Raw genomic sequence first — 21,481 nt, 5'->3', positions numbered from 1 at the left:
GAAAACTATCCAGTCTCCACACGTATCCCTGGTAGAGCCAGTGTTGGCAGACAAAGACAAAGTAGGAACACCTAACATTCCAGAGGAAGAAAGATAAGTGAAAATAAGGGATGTTAAATTATCAATTGACATCCATTCTACAACTGCCCTGAGTGTAAGCTATACTCAATGACTTGCTGACATTTATGCCTCTGAAACAACATTTGCTGCAAAAGTTATAATCTGAGCTATATGAGCTATATGTTTTAGACTCAAGGTATCAACAGCTCTCCGCACGGGGTAATTGATCACAGATTCTATTTGGCCAGTTAGTCTGAATGTGACTATTGACTGAGGTAGGAGGGTGTAAGTGTACAAGGGGTGTGAGCTGAGGTCTAACACTGTGCTATTTAGGTGGGACAGTAGGTCAATGTGAACACTTTAAACATACTCAAGGAGATTTAATATTTGTACCTAACTCTCCTTTCAAAACAAAAACACCCTCAAATTCCCTTTACTTTCAAAAACACTACCAAATTGCAGATGCATATTTTTGTTTAATTAAAATCATGTTCCAATTCAAGGTTACTAAGGAGCAGTGGGGTGGGTGAGCATTTTACCTTAATAGTAACTTGGAAATAAATTACCAGATACTTCCTGAAGAAAAAAATAAAAACTTTAAAACACTGGAAAGCTGATCTCTGGTTCTATGCAAACTGCCTCAAAGGAAAATCATTCCCTAAGTACTCCTAGTAGTGACATTTGAGATTCTCCAAAAATATATTTTGAGAATTCAACTTTAAATTATGAGAATTTAAAAGGCTCCACTCTTCACATATTTTTGAGTCCACCTTCCTTCTTTTGTCAGCTTAAAACTTGTGTATTAAAGATGTTCCCTCATTTCTATATATGAGCATGATATTCTTTCAAATGTTTAATTTTATAATATTACTAATGTAATTTGTCAATATATAATTTAGTAAATATTGAATGCTACAATCTAATGCAATACAAATAAAATATAACTAAACTTATTTTGAATCAAACCATCTTTGAGAAGCACAAATTATGATTTAGGAAGACTAGAATTATGTTCCAGGTATTCCCTCCTTGCTCTTTATTTCATTCAACCTCCCACCCCTAAAACATTTGGTTATGACCACAGCTCCTGGGATATCATTTAAAAAATACTCATAGGATATTTGAAGACTAGGTCTTCCTTGTTCTCTTTCTGTAATAAGCACCATCTGTGTTAAACAAAATATTCTCTAAAATGTATTTAATTCAGAAAACCTCTCTCTCTCTCTCTCTCTCTCTCTCTCTCTCTCTCTCTCTCGCACACACACACACACACACACACACACACACCCCCTTGGTAAGAACTTGCAGTGTTCAGCCCAAACAAATAATACAATCATACGTTAGGCTGGCTTCTCAAATTTAGGATCCTACTTATAGGTAAAGAATTGTAATGCTGAGAGTATAATACAGATATAGTGTCACATTATAAGTATATGATTTTGGAGAGTATGTGTGAGTGTACAAATGAACCATAGCAAATAGAATTTTGTTCAGGTTTACATTGGACTGCCTTTCCAAGGGCCATGTGGTAAGCCTTAGGGTTTCTTCACAACATTATGGCTATCCTTCTGGGCATAGGTTGATTGCACTTTTCCATCCACTAGAATTTAGGAGTGGCCACGTGACTGGCTTTGGCCTGTGCCACATGAGCAAGAGTGACACACTTCACTACTGTGCACAATCAAAATTTTGAGAACCTGTACACTCAGTTTCCAGCTCTGCCACAACATCTGGCAACATTCCAGGTGGTGACTGTTTGAACAGCCTGGGTTTTAGAGGGAGGACAATGTAGGAGCAGAGCCCCAAACCAATCCATGGAGGGTTTGTAGTGTAAGACATGACTTTTGTTATTTTAAGTCACTAAGATTTGGGGGCCATTTGTTCCTGCAGCATACCCTACCTCATCATGACTAACATGGTCATTCCCTGAGAATCTATAGTTTCATATTAGTTGGAGCTTTGCATTCAGAGTCTGAATTACTGTAAAAATGAAACCACCACTCACAAATGTTGTCACTACTCGCTAGCTGATGAAACTATGTCAATCAATGCCTGTTAAATGGGCAATCTCTCAATCCTATCTTTTAAGTCCTTGAAAACATCTAGGTCAGTTATCAAATACTTGTGCACCTTTCCCAATCTGACAGTATTCAGGAAAAGACTGAAAATACTTTTAGTTCAACAGTTTTTTCCAGTTCTGCCTTTTGACTGAGATGATAGAAAACATGTATTTCTTTCATCCAACGCTGTCCAAACTTTGAATTCAAAGGATTACACAGTATCTGGATTAAACTGTCAGCTTGTGTGAGCTCAAGCTAAGAAAAAGAAAAGTGTTGTTCAGTCTCTGAAAAAGTAGTCCATTTAATATAGAGTCATGGCGATCCTTGAAAATTGTAGGAGGAGGTGATTTGGAGGAAGGGAAGATAAACTTAAATCTCAAAAATCTAGCATCAAGAATGTACAAGGAATACGTGACAGAGATGTTATCTAAATGGCAATATCTAGCATTCACCAAATCAACAGACTATACATGAGAAGAATGTGAAAGACCTACATAGATCTCCAAATACTTTGGGGTGCTAAAGAATACTAAATAACATGACAAGGTATTTTAATAATGTATTTGCTAAAGACACAGAACCAAATAATCATCATATCTACCAGAAGGCAATATTGATACATTCGCATTGAGCATGACTAAAGCAGCATTTCCCAAACTGTCCTGCAAAATACTGTTTTAAAGTGTGCCACAAAAATGTATTGTATATAATATATCTTTCACTTAATGATTCACATGTTATATTTAATATATCAATGGTTTTACAAGGGCCTGCAGTAAAGAAAGCTATTTAACTTATTGCAATTTAGCATTTCCCAGACTTTCTTGAGAATGGAATACTATTTTGAAGGAAGGGGACCAGCACTGTCTTTATTTTAGTATGGGCAATTTTTGTCTTTTTTTTTTTTTTTTTTTCTATTGACTGTAACATTTCCCTCTCTTCCTTCCAATGCCCACTATACCCGAAGTAACCTGTGTTAACAACTTTATATATGTATGTATCACTCCATATTTTGGAGGCTCATATAATTCTATACAAACAAAATACATATATAGGAGAGGTTTCACCCCTTGATTGCTTGTTTTACAACAGTGAGATAGTTTTTTATGTACCATACTGCATTGGTGTTTTTCCACACAGCAGTACTCATGGAAATCCCTTAAAAGTCAAGTGGTATAAATCTAAATTGATTCTTTTTTTAAGAACTGCATAATATTCCATAATGTAAATGTAATCATGGTTGTTTAAGCCACTCCTGTATTTCCCATATCAAGAATCACTGTGTCCTCTGCTAAGATGCTCCATGTTTTCCCTAATTGCTCCTCTTTAATAATCTGAGGCCTTTAGAATATTTTCATATTCTTCATTTTTTCTAGCTATTCCCACACCTGCAGAAAGACCTTTGGAAGACTTTTATTTTGTCCTTTCCCCATTCCCAGGTTCTAGGTTTTATTAAGATAGTTTAGCAGTTATTCAAATTTCCCTTACCTTATATCTTATTTCTAGATCCTTTATTTTTCTCATAAGGCATATGGTCTAAATTTTGTAACTTTCTAACCTATTTCATTTGTTTCTATAAAATCTTGCTCACCTTGGTTTTCTTTCTCCTTCCTCTCTTCTATGTTAAGATTTGTCCTTTTGTTCTTTAGTGTTTGGTTATTTTTTTCCCATTCAAGTAGTTTCTTCATATGAAGTTCATGAATGATATAATATCTAAATTCTCACATATTTCTAAGTATCTTTGTTTTACTATATCTTTGACATAACTTTGATAGTGTGGCTAGTGTATGATTCTTGAGTTATGGTCAGGCCTTCTAACATTTGTGGGACCCAGAGTAAGAAAAAAAATAGAGATCCACATACCACATATCTACATATATAAAAGCTATAAACCAAAATCAAGTTCTAGTATCCTACTTCGATCAGCATACCTTTATAATGGCCTGAAAATACAGGTTCCAAAAAAATTCCTTGACTCCAGTTTCTGTACCAGAAAGTGGTGGCGCAGGAAGAGCCAATTGCTGACTCCTAGAACACTGGCTGCAGGTGGGACCTTTTGCTTTGGTCTAAAATTGTTACTTGTTTTGATGCTTTTTGATCAGTAGTCTGTAGATGCTTTGCAAGAGCTTTCCAGTTTCACTGTTGCAAAGGAGAAATTCAGTTCCAATCAGATTACTTTTTCCTTTCTAGGTAATTTATTCTTTCTGCAATAATGTTTCTAAGAGTTTCTCTCTATCCTTGCAGAGTTTGGCAAACTACAGCCCACACATCCTATTTTTGCACAGTCTATAACTATGGATGTTTTTTACCATTTTAAAGGGCTGTCAAAAATAAAGAATATGCAACTGACACCTTTTGTAGTCTCCAAAGACTAAAATATTTACTCTCTGACCCTTTACAGAAAATCTTTACTGACCCCTGGAGTAGAGGAATACTACCAGAAAATGCTAAGGTGTGTATATTTCTCATCAATCCAACTTTAACTTCAGTAAACTGTCAACCGGCAGATTCAGCTCATTTCCTACTTCAAGTATACTTCCTTTTATTATCTAATTCTCCAGAGCCCAACATTTAACTACCATGCTAGGCATCCGTAGGTAAATTCCTATAGAAGACATATGTGGGGCCCAGAACAAGTCACCCCACGATGTGCTTCTGTGGTATGTAGATTGTTTTGAGCTAAAGGCAACTTTAGCTGCATGCTCAGAAGAAAGTTCTGCCTCCCAACTTTAAATGCCTAGAAGAATTTGAACTAAAGGCTTTGCCCCAAAGAGATGATCAATGATAACCTTTCCAAACCACCTAAATGGCATAACAAACTTTTATTTACTAAACATCTGCTCTTATCATCTTGCAGTGACCCTTTGAAGACCCCAAAGTGCATTACCTCATCCCTAGCTCAGAATGTCTTATATACCTCAATCCCCCTTTCTATCTCTCAACCGCTCTTGCATGTGGGGTCTTTGAAACTCTCACGTATACAGGTTCCAAATTTTCTCTTGCTAATCTGTCTCATGTCTACTTGATTATTAGACCAGCCAGAATCTTGGGGGTAAAGGAAATTTTGTTCCTTCCACACACACATCTATAATAAAGAGGATCATTGGAGTTGAATAGACATTTAAGTATTTTTGTTTTACTTTGTAAATTTCTAGAGAGTTTTCACCAGGATTGCCACTTATTATTTTGGGGTGAGGCCCTGGCATGAGTATTTTTCAAAAACTCCCCCGATGACTATAATGTGGCGCCATAATTGAGAACCACTGGTCTAATATTTTCACCATATTAGTGATTACATTTTGTCTTAGTCTGGTCAGGCTGCTATAACAGAATACCCTAGACTGGGTTGCTTATAAACAGCATACATTTATTCTTCACAGATCTAGAGGCTGGGAAGTCAAGATCAATGTGCTGGCTGATTCAGCAGCTAGTGAGGACTGTCTTCCTGACTCATAGACAACAATTTTCTTGCTGTATCTCACATGGCAGGAGGGACATGAGAGCTCTCTGGGACCTCTTTTATAAAGGCATAAATATCATTCATAAGGGTTCCATCTCCATGTCCTAATCACTCTCAATGGCTTTCAAATATCATACTGGGGCTTAGGTTTCAGTATATAAATTTTGGTGGACACAAACATTAAGCCTACAGTACATTCTATGGTTTGTGTAGTTATAATAAATGCCTATGAAGAAATATATCTTAAAAAACCTGACAAAATTTATTCTGAATGTAAACCTAGTGCTAACTAATGATCCTAGGTTAACACATGAATCTAGGTCTTTTGAGCTCCAGAACCCAAACTCTTACCCATTGTGCTATGGCATCCATATACACTGATTAACAAATAATGACACTTCATTTGTTTCTAGTTATACATATTTAATTACAATAGTTTTATCATTATTCCTCCAGGTTCTAGAAACTCTAGACCTATTATAATGATCATAACTGCTAGGCAGCTTTCCCTTATCAAAAAGTGGACATGAACTTTTTCTACTAGTCCAAATAGTCCTTTAACAGAATGTTAGTGACTAAGGACCAAAGCTGGATATGAACCATTAAGTATTCCACATTTCTAAGTGACTGGTAACACTTGGGGACAGATACCTCACTTTTCCCTGGTATATGTAAGGAGCATGGAGGGTGGAATCACTAGCTTTGTAAGTTGTACAATGTTTCTAGTGGGAAATTACATTATCTTCTTCCTATGGGAGAGTGGGTAGTATGCTTTATATCATTAACACAGGCAAAGGGGAGGCCAAGGGACAGATTCCAGAGAACCATTTAGAGAGACCAGGGGTGCTTGCAAGAAGATGACATGTCTCTTACTTCCTGGATGAGCCTGCAATCTCATCCTGATAATGCCATGAGACAGGAGAATGATGAGAGAGTTCTTCAGAGATCCTAATATATTTGGGAAGCATAAGAAAACATCAAAACATATATTTCTCTGGTATAAATATGTCTAAAGATAGGATCCCTGCTGGACTTGCCCCTACGAGCAGGGCCAAAAGAGATTATGGCAAGGTACACCTTGGAAAAATATGGGAGAAACTCTCAGTCATGGACCTTGGAAGACTTAGAAGAGAACATTAGTATAAAGAATGGAAGTTGTAGGATTATCTAGAGAGATGTTGAGTAAATAAGATGCCTCTCCATCTGGAGAAGCTGAAGACACAACTGCTCCAGGAGCCCAGAGAATGGGGTTAGCAGATATTCCATGAGGGGGAGCCACCAGTAAGGTTTATGAGGAAGTGGGGGTAAACGGCCCCCATCCCAAAGCCATACAACTCAGTCACTGACACCCCTTGAGTCTACCCAGACCTCCACACCATGACCCAGGTACCTGACTCCAAAGTACTGTGCAAGCTCCACAGGGTGGGGTGAGAGAAAGTCCAGAGGTAGGGCTCTTGTTTTCCCCGAGGGTGACACCGTATGCCCCGCCCAAGAGAAATGGTGTCTGTGGTCTGGGAGAGGGACTCAGTACAGAGATCCTAGCAGCTGTCCCTTCAGCCGTCTCCCTTGAGCCACAAACCCCAGTCTTCCCTCACATGACTCTAGTCAGCTCCACCCTCCCTCTGCTAGAGCCCAGGGTCAGAAGCTGCTAATGAGATTTTGTATTTTTTCCTTTTTGTGCCTGTGTCTCTAGTTGATTCCTGTCTCTCTCTGGTGGGTAGAATCCCCACTAATTTTCACAGCCAGATGTTACGTGGGCACCTCTTCCCAGTGCTTGTCTCTGGGCTGAGGAACCTGGCTTAGGGTTGAGACCTTAAGCTTCTAAGGGAGAACCTCTGCATCTGAGATATTTCTCTGGAATCTTAGCTGCCACCTATGGAAGTGTGGCCAGCACTTTTCGCTTCTCCACCCTTTCTATCAGTCTCAATGTGGCTTCTTCTGTAAATCCTTGGTTATAAGACTTTTGTTCAGCTAGTCTTTAGTTGGTTATTCAGGTTGACTCTTCTATAATCTAGTTGTAATTCCAGGTTGGTCCTGGGAGGAGGTGAGTGTAACTTCTACCTACTCTGCCGCCATCTTGGATGTCTCAAGGGCCTACTGTTCTTGAACATGCAAGAAGGGATGGGATGCAGATAAGTGGAGAAGAGGACCTTTAAAAGCAATGGTGGTGTTTCTATTGTCCTTTTACAGAAGTGGAGAATGTGTGTATACAGACAAGTTGTCTGGGCCATTAAGTGGTAAGAAGGCACAGGAGTTCCCTTCTGAATGCTTTTATTTATTCAGGTGATACTAAAAATAAACTCAATAGTTATGAATAGACAAAATCTTAGTGATTACACAAACTAGAAGTTAAATTGTTTTCAGAGTAAATTTCAAGCCTGCTATAGCCAGAGCCCATAGAGTTGTATTTATATAAAGTACTATAGGGTCTATGCCTCTTTCCACTGGAGGATATTTTGTAGATCAGTTCCCAATCTAGATGTTAGGCTACTCACGAAAAGAAAGGAATATAACAACCCCAACAGTCTCCCATCAGCTGTCTCAGGAGGGAGAACTAACTAGAAGCAGAGGGAGAGGTTCAGAGAAGCAGAAATCTGCAGACCCATACAAATAGAGAGATAAGCTATTTCCTGGGTAATGAGAAGTCATCTTGCAGATCCAATTTAGAGGAAAACAGCCTTCTTTAGAATCAATTGAGGAAGAGTTGTTATTTAAAAATCTGAACTTTAAACAATTCCAGATGCAAAAGAGACCAAGAGTCCTCTGCAATTAGTAGTTAAGGTCCTACTAGAAGAAAGAGATCATTCCAAGATAGCCAGTGATACCCAAAGTGTGGGATTTAAAAGGATGTTAAGCAGTACCTGGATGAAGAATCTGAGAAAAAATTTAAGGAGCAAAGAAGGAAGCCATATTTTCCTCAGGTTCTTAGCTCTTCTTGTTGAATGGGAATTTTAAACTATTACCTGAACACTTTTATTTTCAATGATTAAATTATCTTTACAAATTGTAAGTTAAAGAGCCCCTTCAAAAATCTCTGTTACACATATATGGACTAGCAATATGTAACTGACAATTATAATCTAGGTTTGGGAGCTGGATTATCAAGGTCATGCAAATAGTGACTTATGGAATGATGTCATAGTGATGCTTACTCTTATATGGGTTTGCTACATATTGCATATATATCAGCAATGTAAAGCTTTTCATGGATCAATTTCTACATGTGTAGGAGGAGGGAGTTAGAGTAAGTGAACTTTATGGTCTATATCACATCTAACAATCTATCATTCTAACCACTGATAAGTATTTTATGATATTTATTAATACTGGTTACCTTATAGCTTATTCCACATGTTATTCAGAGATTTGCAATCACCATTTATCAATCTTAATTTCTAATTTAATCCATTATACCCACATCATCACTGTATGTGATCTTTGGTAATATGAAGGTGAAAAAAAAGGTGGATTTCAGTTTGCTTAATTTTTTAATTAAAATAACTTCAAGTGTTCATCCTCTTATATGTCCTCAGTATTTTTCTGTGAAGTAGATAAGGCAGGATATGTAATTGACTGATCATAGGGTAGTAATAGCCAGATATTAATTCCTTGGCTCTTCAGCCAAAAATGCTCTTTGCATGTCTTTCTAATATAATGACTGAAATAATTCTAGCCTGTGCAACCAGATCCTATGTATTGAAGAGCCTATGCTATGGAGCCAGAATTGCTTTAGGAGTTGAGCAAGGTATCCTTTTAAAATCCATTAGTCTGGAGAAGTGATTTTTAGCAAGCACAGACTAAATATTGAAGTGGTAAAATTATTCTCAAACAAAAACTGAGAGTCTTTTAAAATAACTGCTGTGGCACTAAAACAGACACAGAATGGGAATATAAAGTCTGATATTTATTTCTTCTTGCACAAAATATATGACATGTAGGGTATAGGCATAGAACCTATGTTTTTGAATCCTCATTAGCCATTTTCTGGCTGGCAGTCTTTGGGTGAATTACTGAGATTCAATTTCCTTATTTGTAAAAATGGGATTTTGTTACAAGGTTAAATGAGATTTAATATATCAACATCCTAGCACAGAGCCTGTCAGTAAGTAGATACTTAATAAACAGCCTTTGTTTCCACCATTTCAGCATATCACCTGCTTAAGTATATTGCCATTATGGTATGCAGGCAGCTTCTAATTTATGGCTATGTGATATGCATGTTTATGAGCCTTCATGTTCATGTGTACATGTGTACGAATAGAGAAATTTCCACTTGAAATATAGAGAATTTTTTTAAAGTTCCTTTAGAGGAATAACATTGTCTGTGTTAAAATCATACAAGATTTGCAGAGAACACAGATATGGCAGGTAAGCAGTTATTAGCCTGCGCATGAGTATTCGAATGGACACTCTGGCTTCCACATTTAAAGAGCCATCTCAGAAAGATATAAATTACATAGTGAAATCCTGGTTGGCTTCATAAAATCCATCACTTCCTTCTGGCTTTGATAATCACATTAAATATAAACTGCAAGAAGGTAAGGGCTTATCATTTCTTATTTTATACTGCCCCCTGGAGTCAAAAGTGATTACAACATTAAGTTGTCTTTTTTCCTGAAATAATTTAATGATGATTACTCAAGGGTGAGACTGCACATTAATACTCTACATTTTACTCTTTGGTCAGAGATACATAGAGATCACATGTGTAACTTACATATGTTGACTACTATAAATTCAGGCCAGCCTCAACGGAGATGATAAAAAAAAACTTTGTTTCTTAAATTTTGCACAATCTTGTCAACATGTGATCATATTAAAGTAGAATAATGGTGAAGCATTTACCTTAAAATACAATAACAGGTAAAGAGGAGAAAGTGGAATATCTTTAACAAAATGTAAAAGAAATTACTATGTGAAAATCACTGAAAGTAGGCAAAGTCCACAGCATAATGTTGGCATTAAGCTAAGAAAGAATGCAAATTATGAGCAATTAGACCTAATAAACAAATTGGTAATCAGCTGTATACAAGGAAGCCTTCAATGATTTTTTAGATCAGAAAATAAAATTAACTACCACAGAACAAGAAATTCATTTGAAAAGCATTTCTTTGAAATACTCTCCTTAACAGCCTTTCAAGTATGTCTTCGGTGTTAATTGCTTCATTTGAAACTCTTCTGAGACTTCTGACTTTTCATTCACTTTAGTGTTTTTTTCTGTGTACAAGGACTCTTAAGTAAATGGATTCAAATTGTTTAGATAAAATGTGTGTACGATTATTAATTATAATCATCGTTATTATACAGAAGGAAGATTCTTGTCTCTATTAGCTTTCTTTAAATGACTCTATCAGAATACTCATTACAGTAAGAACTCATTCCAGGTCAATTATTATTAATCAAGTTGCAAGAGTTTATAAATACCTTTTAAGGCTCTCTACTTCACAGCAGTGTATAATGTTGGGACATGAAAACCCTTTTAAAATAAAATATTTCGATTCAGTTGTATTGTTTTTCTTTAAATCTACATTCCTCTAACTCATAATGAAAATGTCCCAAGAGGTCCAGCAAATATTTTGCCAGTCACCAGGTACAAAGAAATAATACAGAGAAACTGTTCGATTGGGATGTATGTGGGAGGCAACCAATCCATGTGTCTCTCTCACATCAATGTCTCTCTCTCTCTCATTCACTTTTTCTGAAAAGCAATGGAAAAAATAGCCTTGGGAGAGGATTAAAAAACAAACAAACAAACAAACAAAGTGCTAGAAAAAAAGTTTAACTCCTTCTCCACTATCCTGCCAGAAACATGAAGTGCAATACATTGAATGATAGAATTATGTATAATAGAAAGAGTGTAGAGGAAAGGGGTATCACCTCTCTTGTTAGTGAGATTTCACAGAAATTACCTGACTTTGGACTGGAATATTGAGGCCTCTATAAATGGGTGGATGCAATTGTTGGGGGAAAAACAAAACAAAAAACTTTTCCTTAAAGATAAACCAGAATCCAAAACACAGAGACATATATTGCTAAGAACAATAAACAAAATCAACCATCTAAATTGCAGTTCAGTCCAGATGAAATTAGTTGTAGAGCATAGACAGTCCAGTGGCCCTGATGCTAAATACACGTCAATGCCTGCTTTTGTAAGTAAAGTTTTATTGGAACACTGCCATGCCCATACATGTGTATATGGCCTCTGGCTGCTTTCACTCTACTATGGCAGAGTTCAGTAGTTGTAAAGAGTACGGCCTACAAATCCTATAATATTTACTGTCTATCCTTTTACAGAATATGTCTGTTGATCTTCAAATTAGAGAAAGACTTTAAAAGACATATTTTTAGGGTTCTCAACAAAATAAAGCAATTACCTCCATTAAAATATTATTGACAATAAATAAAACAAGAACAGATAGCTATAAAAAAACCACATTCAAAACACTTGTAAAATAAATGGAAAATGGGCAAAGGATAGAAACAGAGAACACCACACAAAGAAACCAAAATAGTGAATAATATAAAAAATATGTTAAACCTTATTAGTAAATCATGGAAACGTTAAGTAAAATGAGATATCATTGTATATCTGTCAGAATGGAAAGTAAAATTCTGAAAATACTAATTATTAGTAAGGAGGTAGAGAAACGAACAATAAAACATGTTTTATTAGTTACAATTTTCAGAGAAAACTAGCACTGTGCCTAGTAAAGTTGAAAATGTGCATACTCTATAATACAGAAATTCAACTTCTAGATGTGCACCTTGGAGAAACCCATACATATATGCAAGGAAATCTGCACATTATTTATATGGAACCAATAGCTCTCAGAAGTTCTTCACTTAGAACCCCAGTGAATCCTTGTGATGAAAACAATTCTACGTAGCCATAACCACAGAATATATTTTAAGTGGCACTTAATTCATCTTTTTCACAGTCCCTAATTTTCAGTCACATAGATTTGGCTTTTCTCTCTGTAGTTAAGTGTAAGAAAGTGGGTAGAAGAATCACCCTTACTTTTCCCATTACTTTCCCACTTCCAATTCCCACTTTTACTCTTGCCACTATTGAAGGCCTGAGCATGGCATCCAATGAACTGGATGGGTATCTCTGGCATGCTTACCGATCTCCCATTGCCATGTTCTAATATGTTGGCCTAAGTACCTCATACCACAGATGCAAGCATCCATAGATTTCTAATTCTAACTTAGAGTTCAAGTCAGTGAATGGCACTAGGCCTCATGTCTCTATTATCATTATTGTAATGGATCTTAACAATAATAACAGCCTAGAAAACTGAACACAAGTGGAGATGATCAAACAATGATACAGACTCACCTCCAGTCTTAACAAGGCCCTCAGCACTGCTTGTGAGTACCCTCCCTCCTTTTTCAGCATGTTCTAAATATTCACAACTCTCAAACTCCATACTCCTTTTTAAGCTGTTGATTTTGTTTCCTAGTTCATTATCAAGAAAGATGAGCTCATCCAATGTGTTCTCGCTTAACTTCCTGTACATTATTCCATTATCTGCATACATCTCCATTTCTACGTCATTCTTTGTCTCAGAGGATAAAATATCCTTGTTCTTTCTCAAGGCCAGTGCCTCTCGTTCCTTCAATCTCATGCCATTCAGCAGGACCAGAACTAGAATAAGGCAAGAGAGGTGCCCAGGGAACAAGATTTAAAGAGCGCTCATTTTCAGGTGCCAAGCCTGCACTTGACCAACCCTAAGAGTGAGTGCTTTTATAAACTGTCTTCCGTATCCTTCACTTGCTTCAGCCTAGTCCAGCCCCTGCCCTCCCACCTCCTCCAGTACCTCGATTTATCATTCATCTCACTTCCTTTATCTTCAGCCTCTCCCCTCTGCATAGCCTTTTCACTCACTCTACACGGTGTTCAAGTCATGCTGTTTCTTCATGTTGTAAATGTCACAAAAGTCTGCTCTCTTCCATGGAGACCACAAGTGGTTTACAATCTTTTGTAACTAGGCAGGTAAATATGGCTAATTTGGGTATTTAATAATAGGAAGTGAATTTGGCTCTGACACCTAAGCAACACTCTTCGGTAATAACTTTGTCATTAATAAAGATGATACTTCGATCTCTTTATTTCCTGTTCCTTTTGTCTTCCCCCCCCCCCCCGAATTTACGTAAAACCTAGACAGTGAAAAGAGTTGCTATTTATTGGAGGCTGCTCAAAGACTGCAATGGCTATATTCCCTCCCAAACATGCTATTCTTTCTGCTTGGAATCAGTCTATGGCCCAACCTAAACCAGTCAATTTTTATTCATCCTTCAATCTGATTTATTTTCTGAGGGAAGCTTTCCCTCAGCCTAACCAGAAAAATAGAACAAATATGTCTATTATGAGCTCTCCTACAACTAGGTACTTCTCCTTCACATCAATTACCATGGTTGTAATTTCATATTTATTTGAGAGATTATCTGATTGTCTGCCTCTCTTAATAGAGTGTAAGTGCTAAGAGGGAAGGAATGATCCCCAATTTTGCTCACCATATAAGTCAAGTGCCTAGAACAATGCTTGAGACATACATAGTAGCTTATTCAATGCACACTTGCTGAATGAATGAATGACTGACAAAGTTGAGATCTCTCCTTTTCTGATAAGCCTTCCCTAACAGGCTTAAGTTGAATGTCCTAGGCCTCCATTTTCCAACAGCAGCAGTGTGGTTCACATTCATTTCCATGAACACAGTGCATTATCATTGTTTATGACTTCATGACTATATCCTGACCTTTTTGAAGACAAGTATTTCATTGTATCCACTTTTGAAGCTTTAGCACCTGGCACAGTCCCTTCCCAGGATAGAGGAGCAATACATTTTTATTGAATAAATGAAATTATGTAGGCTTTGCTCCATAACAAAGTTAGCAGTCTTTAAAAATTACATACCAATGACAGTTGGTTAAAACAGGTCGGTAGGTCTGGGTGCATAGCTATGGGAAGTTAGCAAAGCTAGTCCTTCGAAAAGACTGAGATGCGTATAGCTAAGGACAAGGCAGATGAGATGATATGATGGGTAAATCAAGTCTTTTACCATCTTTAAATAACCAGTTTGTGGTGTCTTTTTCACCAAGGTAATTAAGGCAACTTTAACACATCTGTCAAGTGCCTAAGTAAACCTCAAGTAAGGAGAAAATGAAACCACTGTCAAAAAGAATGCAAATAAAATTTAATTTATAAGAAGAAAATTGGAATTAAGTTAAAAAATATATAAAATCTCAATGTGACCATCATTTCTCCTAAGATTTATTAATGCCTTCATCAGAAGCATGCAGGAAAAACTTTTTTTCCAAAAATTAAAAATGTAGGGGGAGAAACAAGATGGCGGCGCAGGTAGCAGCTGCCCCCACCGCCTCCCGCAACCACATCCAAATTACAGCTAAAACACAGAAGCACCGTCACCCGGAGCCTCCTGAGACCCGGCTGCACAGAAGCCCCGCAGCAGGGAGCTGAGGCAGCACCGAGACGGGAGGAGGGGGGGACGCGGGCGGGGCGGGGCTGGATCCCGGAGACGCGGCCGGGCCCACACCCGGGGCCGCGGGGAAACCCGGGAGGGAATCTCGGCGGCGGGGGTTTCCCGGAGGAGCAGGGGTCCCCGCCCCACAGCAGGGCCCAGCCCAGGGCTCCAGGCCGGGAAGAGACGTCCCCACACTCCGGGCTGTGAACCCAGCGGGGACTGTCCCTGAGGGTCGCGGAGGCTGCGGGAGCCCCAGCAGCTCCTCTCAAGGGCCCGGCGCGGACTCACTCGGACGCTCCCTCTGAGCCCAGCGCCGGGAGCAGCCGGAAAGGACCCGGGACACTCGGGGAGGGACTGACCTGCCTGAGATCCGGGCGACAGGCGGAGGGCGGCTTCCTCCCGGGCAGAAGGGCTGGCGGAAGCCGTGGCTCCTGTGGCAAGTCCTCCGGCACACAGCCGGCGGGCAGGCGCCATGTTTGAATTGCCAGCACCTGACTCACCTTTGGCCCCGCCCCGTGACTCCCGGAGGCCCCGCCCCTCCCACCTGCAGCTCATCTGGGCCATTTCCAGGGGCTTTTCTGTGCAAGTGGCCTCTCGAGCCTCATGCTTAGGACTTTCCTAGAATCTCTCAAACAAGCAGCAGCTGCCCCATACGGCTTGATAAGCGGCCCCAGGCCTGGCACTAGCGGCGGCTGCAGTGGCTCATAGCTGGGCCTCTCCTGGGCACCTCCAAGCCCAGAACAAGGAGCAGCCACCTACGGTTTGCTGAGTAGCTCATGCTGGGGGGCCCTGGGCAAGGCACTGGCACAGGCTGACTGTGCACCTCCCGGGAGGCCCCAGAGACAGTGCACCTGGTGCTCAGACTGGACCACGCTGGATTACAACCCTGCCACATCCACGAGTGACACTCAAGGGGCGCAATTGGTGAACACCAAAGCTCCACTGAAGTAAATCCTGCTCCATAGGGGTGTCTCCAGCACAGCAGCTCTCTGGCTCTAGCTGCAGCTGGTCCTCACAGCTGACTGGCCATTCTACAAATTCCAGGAGACATAGCAGCTCTACCTAATACATAGAAACAAACACCAGGAAGCAGCCAAAATGTGGAGGCAGAGAAACATGTCACAAAGGAAAGAACAGAAGAAATCTCTAGGAGAGGAACCAAATGAAATAGATCCAAGCAAGCTACTAGATACAGAGTTCAGAATTTTGTTTATAAGGATGTTTAAGCAGACTATTAGGGAAATAACTGAGAAAATCGATAACATAATAAAGTACCAATTTGAAATGAAGGATACAAGAACTGAAATGAAGAATAGTTTACAGGGAATCAACAATAGAGTAGAGGATGCTGAGAACAGCAATTTGGAACATGAGGAAACAAAAAACACCCAACCAGAAGAGCAAAAAGAAAAAAGAATCCAGAAATATGAAGATAGTATAAGGAGCCTCTGGGACAACTTCAAGAGGCCCAACATTTGTATTATTGGGGTGCCAGAAGGGGAAGAAAGAGACCAAGAAGTTTAAAACCTATTTGAAAAAATAATTACAGAAAACTTCCCCTACCTGGGGAAAGAAATCGACTTACAAGTCCAGGAAGCACAGAGGGTCCCAAACAAGAGGAACCCAAAGAGGCCCACAGCAAGACACATCATCATTAAAATGCCAAAGGTCAAAGACAAAGAGAGAATCTTAAAAGCAGCAAGAGAAAAGCACTTAGTTACCTACAAGGGAGCACCCATATGACTGTCAGATGATTTCTCAACAGGAACCTTGCAGGCCAGAAGGGAGCGGCAAAAAATATTCAAATGATGAAAAACATGGAACTACAACCAAGATTGCTCTACCCAGAAAAGCTATCATTTAGAACTGAAGGTCAGATAAAAATCTTCACCAGATAAGAAAAAGCTAAAGGAGTTCATCACCACCAGACCAGCACTACAGGAACTGTTGAAGGGTCTTCTTTAAGAAGAAGCTAATGAACAAAAGAATCTGACGAACTAAATAGATCCAGAGACATTGACACATGCAATAGATGATCATATTTCAGAGGAAAGAGGGAAGGGGGGTGGAGGGTGGGAAGAGATTAACCAAAGAAGTTATATGCATATATGCATAACCCATGGACACAGACAATGATGGGGTGAAGGCCTGGGGAGGGGGTGGGAGCAAAGTGGAGGGGGTCAATTGGGGGGGAAATGGGACACCTATAATACTCTCAACAATAAAGATAAATTTACCAAAACAAGTATAAGCATATCCAGAAAAAAGCTAAATACTAATGTCAGAACACTGAAATGAGCAAAGAGTGGGCACTTAGAGGTGGTACGGGCTCCAGCTGACATGATTTTTCATGCCCCAGCAGGAAAGGATGAGGCTGACTACAGTGTATTTTCTATCACTCAGATTGTCCACTGACCCAGGGTCCTTGAAACAATTGTGTACCTGAAATCTGTCTTGCCTTGGGATGAATTCCTTCCAAGAAGACGTCACAGTCTCTCATGAAAAATGAATCCCTGGAGGTTCTGCCTGAAAGGCCCTCTAAATGTGCTCAGATGCGGCTAAATACAATGTACGCTGCCAAACAAAACAATGTGCTATACAGAATGCACAAATAACACAACTTACCATAGCAAAAATGATGCATACCTGTTCTAATAAATGGAATGAATAAAGTGCCAAGGACTTAAAGTGATATAGGTGAAATAAAACCCAGAGTACATTGCCTCTTATTTATGTGTAAATTCTTTTAGGAGTGTATCTTTGGAAGGCTTGTGGGGGCAAAAAATTAAATGTAAAAAATGATAAAATGACAATATAACAGTAAATATAGATGGAGCTTTTAAGAACATGCATATACATTTGCACGGTTACAATAATTTTCACTAAACTGATGACAGAAATAAAAATATTAAATCCCATTTGCAATACAGGTGTCATAATGTTTTGATCAATTTCTTCAGTATTTTCAGTATTATATAGCACGATATGCTTTTTTTAAATTCTCACCCGAGGATGTTTTTATTGATTCTTGAGAGAGAGAGAGAGAGAGACATGGATGTGAGGGAGAAACATCAATCAGTTGCCTCCTGTATGTTCCCTGACTGGAGATTAAACCCACAACCTTTCGTGTATGGGACAGTGCTCCAACCGACTAAGCCCCCTTGGTAAGAGCTAGTGCAATATGCTTTGACAAGTGATGGGAATAACATCAGTTACTTAGCCTCTACCTACAAATTTATTTGCATTCAAAGGCATCTTTCCCTTTTTCTTTCTAAGCACAATCCTTACTCTTCTGTGGTCAATATCCTACTTGCTGTGACCTTCCACATCCTTCTCTTTATTAATCCCTCGCCCTCTGAATATCATTTGAACATCTCTATTTTTACTGATTTCTTCCAGTCAAAATTTAAACAGGTTCAATTAAAAATAAACAGCATTCTTTGATTCTGTGTTGTCCTACATCTACTACTCTTTCATTCCTGTGCTTTGCAGAGAAAGTTATTTCGAGAATTGTCTACATTGGCAGTCTCCAGTGTGAAAAGCTTTCTAGGTTCCTAGAGTTAACAAGTGGCCTGGTGTCCCCAGGTGAGATCCATTTATGCCTGCTGTCCCAGTGTTATAATTCATAGTGCTCCCTTTCACTCTCAAAAGAAAATGGTTTGAATGATACAATTACATAGTTACCCTATGACTGTAATAACCTGTTAAATGGTCTCTCATTTATCAGGCAGTGGTTAAAAAGATGATTAAAATTATCTTATAATCAGAATGAGAAATACTAACTTTATAGCATTAAAGTAAAAACAATCAAGAGTATAAAATTATGTATTCTCTGTGATCTCAACTACTAATTTTATAGACAGGCACAATCTTGGTCTAAGGAAATATTAGGTGTTTAGTATGTCATGCTGTACCAAAGCAGTTCATATTTCTATCCTCCCTACACAAATAACTAAGTAGGATGATGTTTTTCTCAGGATATACCAGCATATTTAGTATCATGAACATTAAATCTAAATCTCCTTTAGCAAAGTAAATCAGAGAATAGAGTGTGGTATGCAGATAATTGTGGAAAATATCCTAGGTTAAATTGGTTTTGTTGGTAGCTTAAAAATGTACCTTTGATATTTGTCTCAAATTTTTATCTACTTGTTCCAGTTGGACAGCAGATATTAGTTTGGTATAGTGCTTAACATAATGCCTTGCCCATAGTAAATGCTCAGAACATATCTATTAATGGAGGTTGACTAAGGCACTAGACCTATAAGTAGAAAAATTATAAAACCAACCCAAACTATTGGGATGCCACTTGGAAAAATGTTATACTTTTGAAACAACCTTTTTTCCTCTTTTTGAATTTACTGGGGTAACACTGGTTAACAAAATTATACAGGGTTCAGGTAAAACAACTTTTAAATTATTCAAAACATTTTTGAAAATGAGAATATTGTTTTATAGAAGCAAAGAGAAAGGCAAATGGTAGTCAAATTTATGGGCCATTATAGGGGAAAAAATTAAGTGATGGAGAAATGACCCTCCTGAAATCTGCCTATTTATGTATACCATGTACCGAGGTAGACAGGAAATTGTAGCCAAAGAGAAGCAATAAACATGCAAAAGGCATTAGCTTATGTCTCAAAGTATAATGTGGCAATGGTCACGTGCTCAAATGCCATTAGCATTTGGCACAAAAGCCAGATAAGTAAGTGAAAAGTCATATGGCAGGGACAAAAATGACACGATACCTTAATGGAGAAGATTCCCTTGTTTACTAGTATTTTAGCTAGAACATAAATACATATTAGGGTGACAGCTACAGACAAAATTGTATCAGCAGTGTTTATGAGGGTGTTATAGGAGATAAAGCCTCGGTATTCAGCACTGGGGTCATGGAGCATCACACTAGTAGTAAACAGAGTCCTGCAAAGAGCAGTGAGTGTGACCTCTAAGTTACAAATCCCAGACTTCAGTTCTAATCCCTTTAAAAATATTTTTTTTTATCTCTTTTTGCTTGATCCCCACCCACTGATGACTGAGAATAGGGAAAGGAGACATCACAGAAGCTTTAAATTCCATCCTCAGTTATTGTTTTTAAGTTTGCCTGTTTCTGTAAGTAATGATTTACTGGAACACAGCTATACCCAGTTACTTATTGCCTGTGGCTACAGCAGACTACATGGCCCACAAAGCCTAAAATATTTGGTACCTAGTCTTTTACAAAAAACTTTGAATGTCTGAATTAGATAACGATACAATTCTAATAATTATTTATCAACCAGGAAAAATGTGAAATTATTCTCAGGCAAAAAGAAACACAGAAGCCACTAATACAGCAAGCCAGACATCTACCTCTGATGGCTTCTGGTACACAAAGCCAGGTGGACTTTTCCAGGACCTTTTAGAGGGGCAGGAGGCACAAGGTGTCCTCCCACAAAATGGAAAGGCTTCCTTCCATTGGCTGGAATTCTTCCTGGATTGCTAGTCTTCCACAATTACATTGTAGGAAATGTGATGATGAAAAGGACTTGACAAAAGCCTCAGTATCAAAAATATCATAAATACATAGCTGGGATCCCAGAATAAGAAAGTTTATGTTTTAGGATATGAAACCCAAAAGTTAAAGTGACAGGACACAGAATTCTGTGGTTCACATTGGTACTTACTTAGTTTGCATAAGTGTATTGGGTCTAATGATGACAGAGCCAAAGCAGAGCATTTGAAATGTTTTGTGAAGAGCACACTATATTATTTCTTTTCATCTTTTCCTCTTTGGGAAATAGAACAGTAAGATAGGAGTACAAGGACCTCAGGTTGCATTCTTAAATACACCCTTCAAAGGATTTGTATTGTGATTCTGTAACTGCTTGACATCAACCAAGCTTTGGAAAACTCTCACCTTTTCTTTGTAATTAAATGCTTTCTACTTTGAACAAAGAAAAACATTTAACTGGACCACTGAAAATAGTGCCTTTTCTCCACAGATCTAAGGAAATCCATAATATATTAAAACAGTTTTTAAACTTCACTTTAAAAAAAATGACATTCAAATATTTGTGGCTTTAATAGATACACAATAAAAGTCATACCTCAATGTTACGGAGAAAAGAATGGACACATTTTCCTTTGGCTAAGCTAACAAATTATGCATAAGGGTTAAAGAGTCACCTATTATTCAGTTATATAATTACTTTTGGTAAATATTATGATGGTCCTAAGCGAGTTGTGTTATGGTCCTCACTTCTTCCATCCTAAAAATTAGAAGCGTTAATTTGCTCAGCCTATACTTCTCACAGGGCATGTGATAGTTAAATGCATAGGAAACAATATCATGCTGTTTCCTAGAGAAAATCAGAGGATTACAACCCAGCCTAATTAATGTCTACTGCTAAATGCTTTGAGACCCGTTTTTCTCATGA

The sequence above is a fragment of the Miniopterus schreibersii genome, assembly GCF_964146895.1.
Source record: "Miniopterus schreibersii genome assembly, chromosome: X".
In the NCBI taxonomy this organism is placed as follows: domain Eukaryota; kingdom Metazoa; phylum Chordata; class Mammalia; order Chiroptera; family Miniopteridae; genus Miniopterus; species Miniopterus schreibersii.
The sequence above is the reverse complement of the archived record's forward strand: the minus strand, read 5'-3'. Positions refer to the sequence as shown.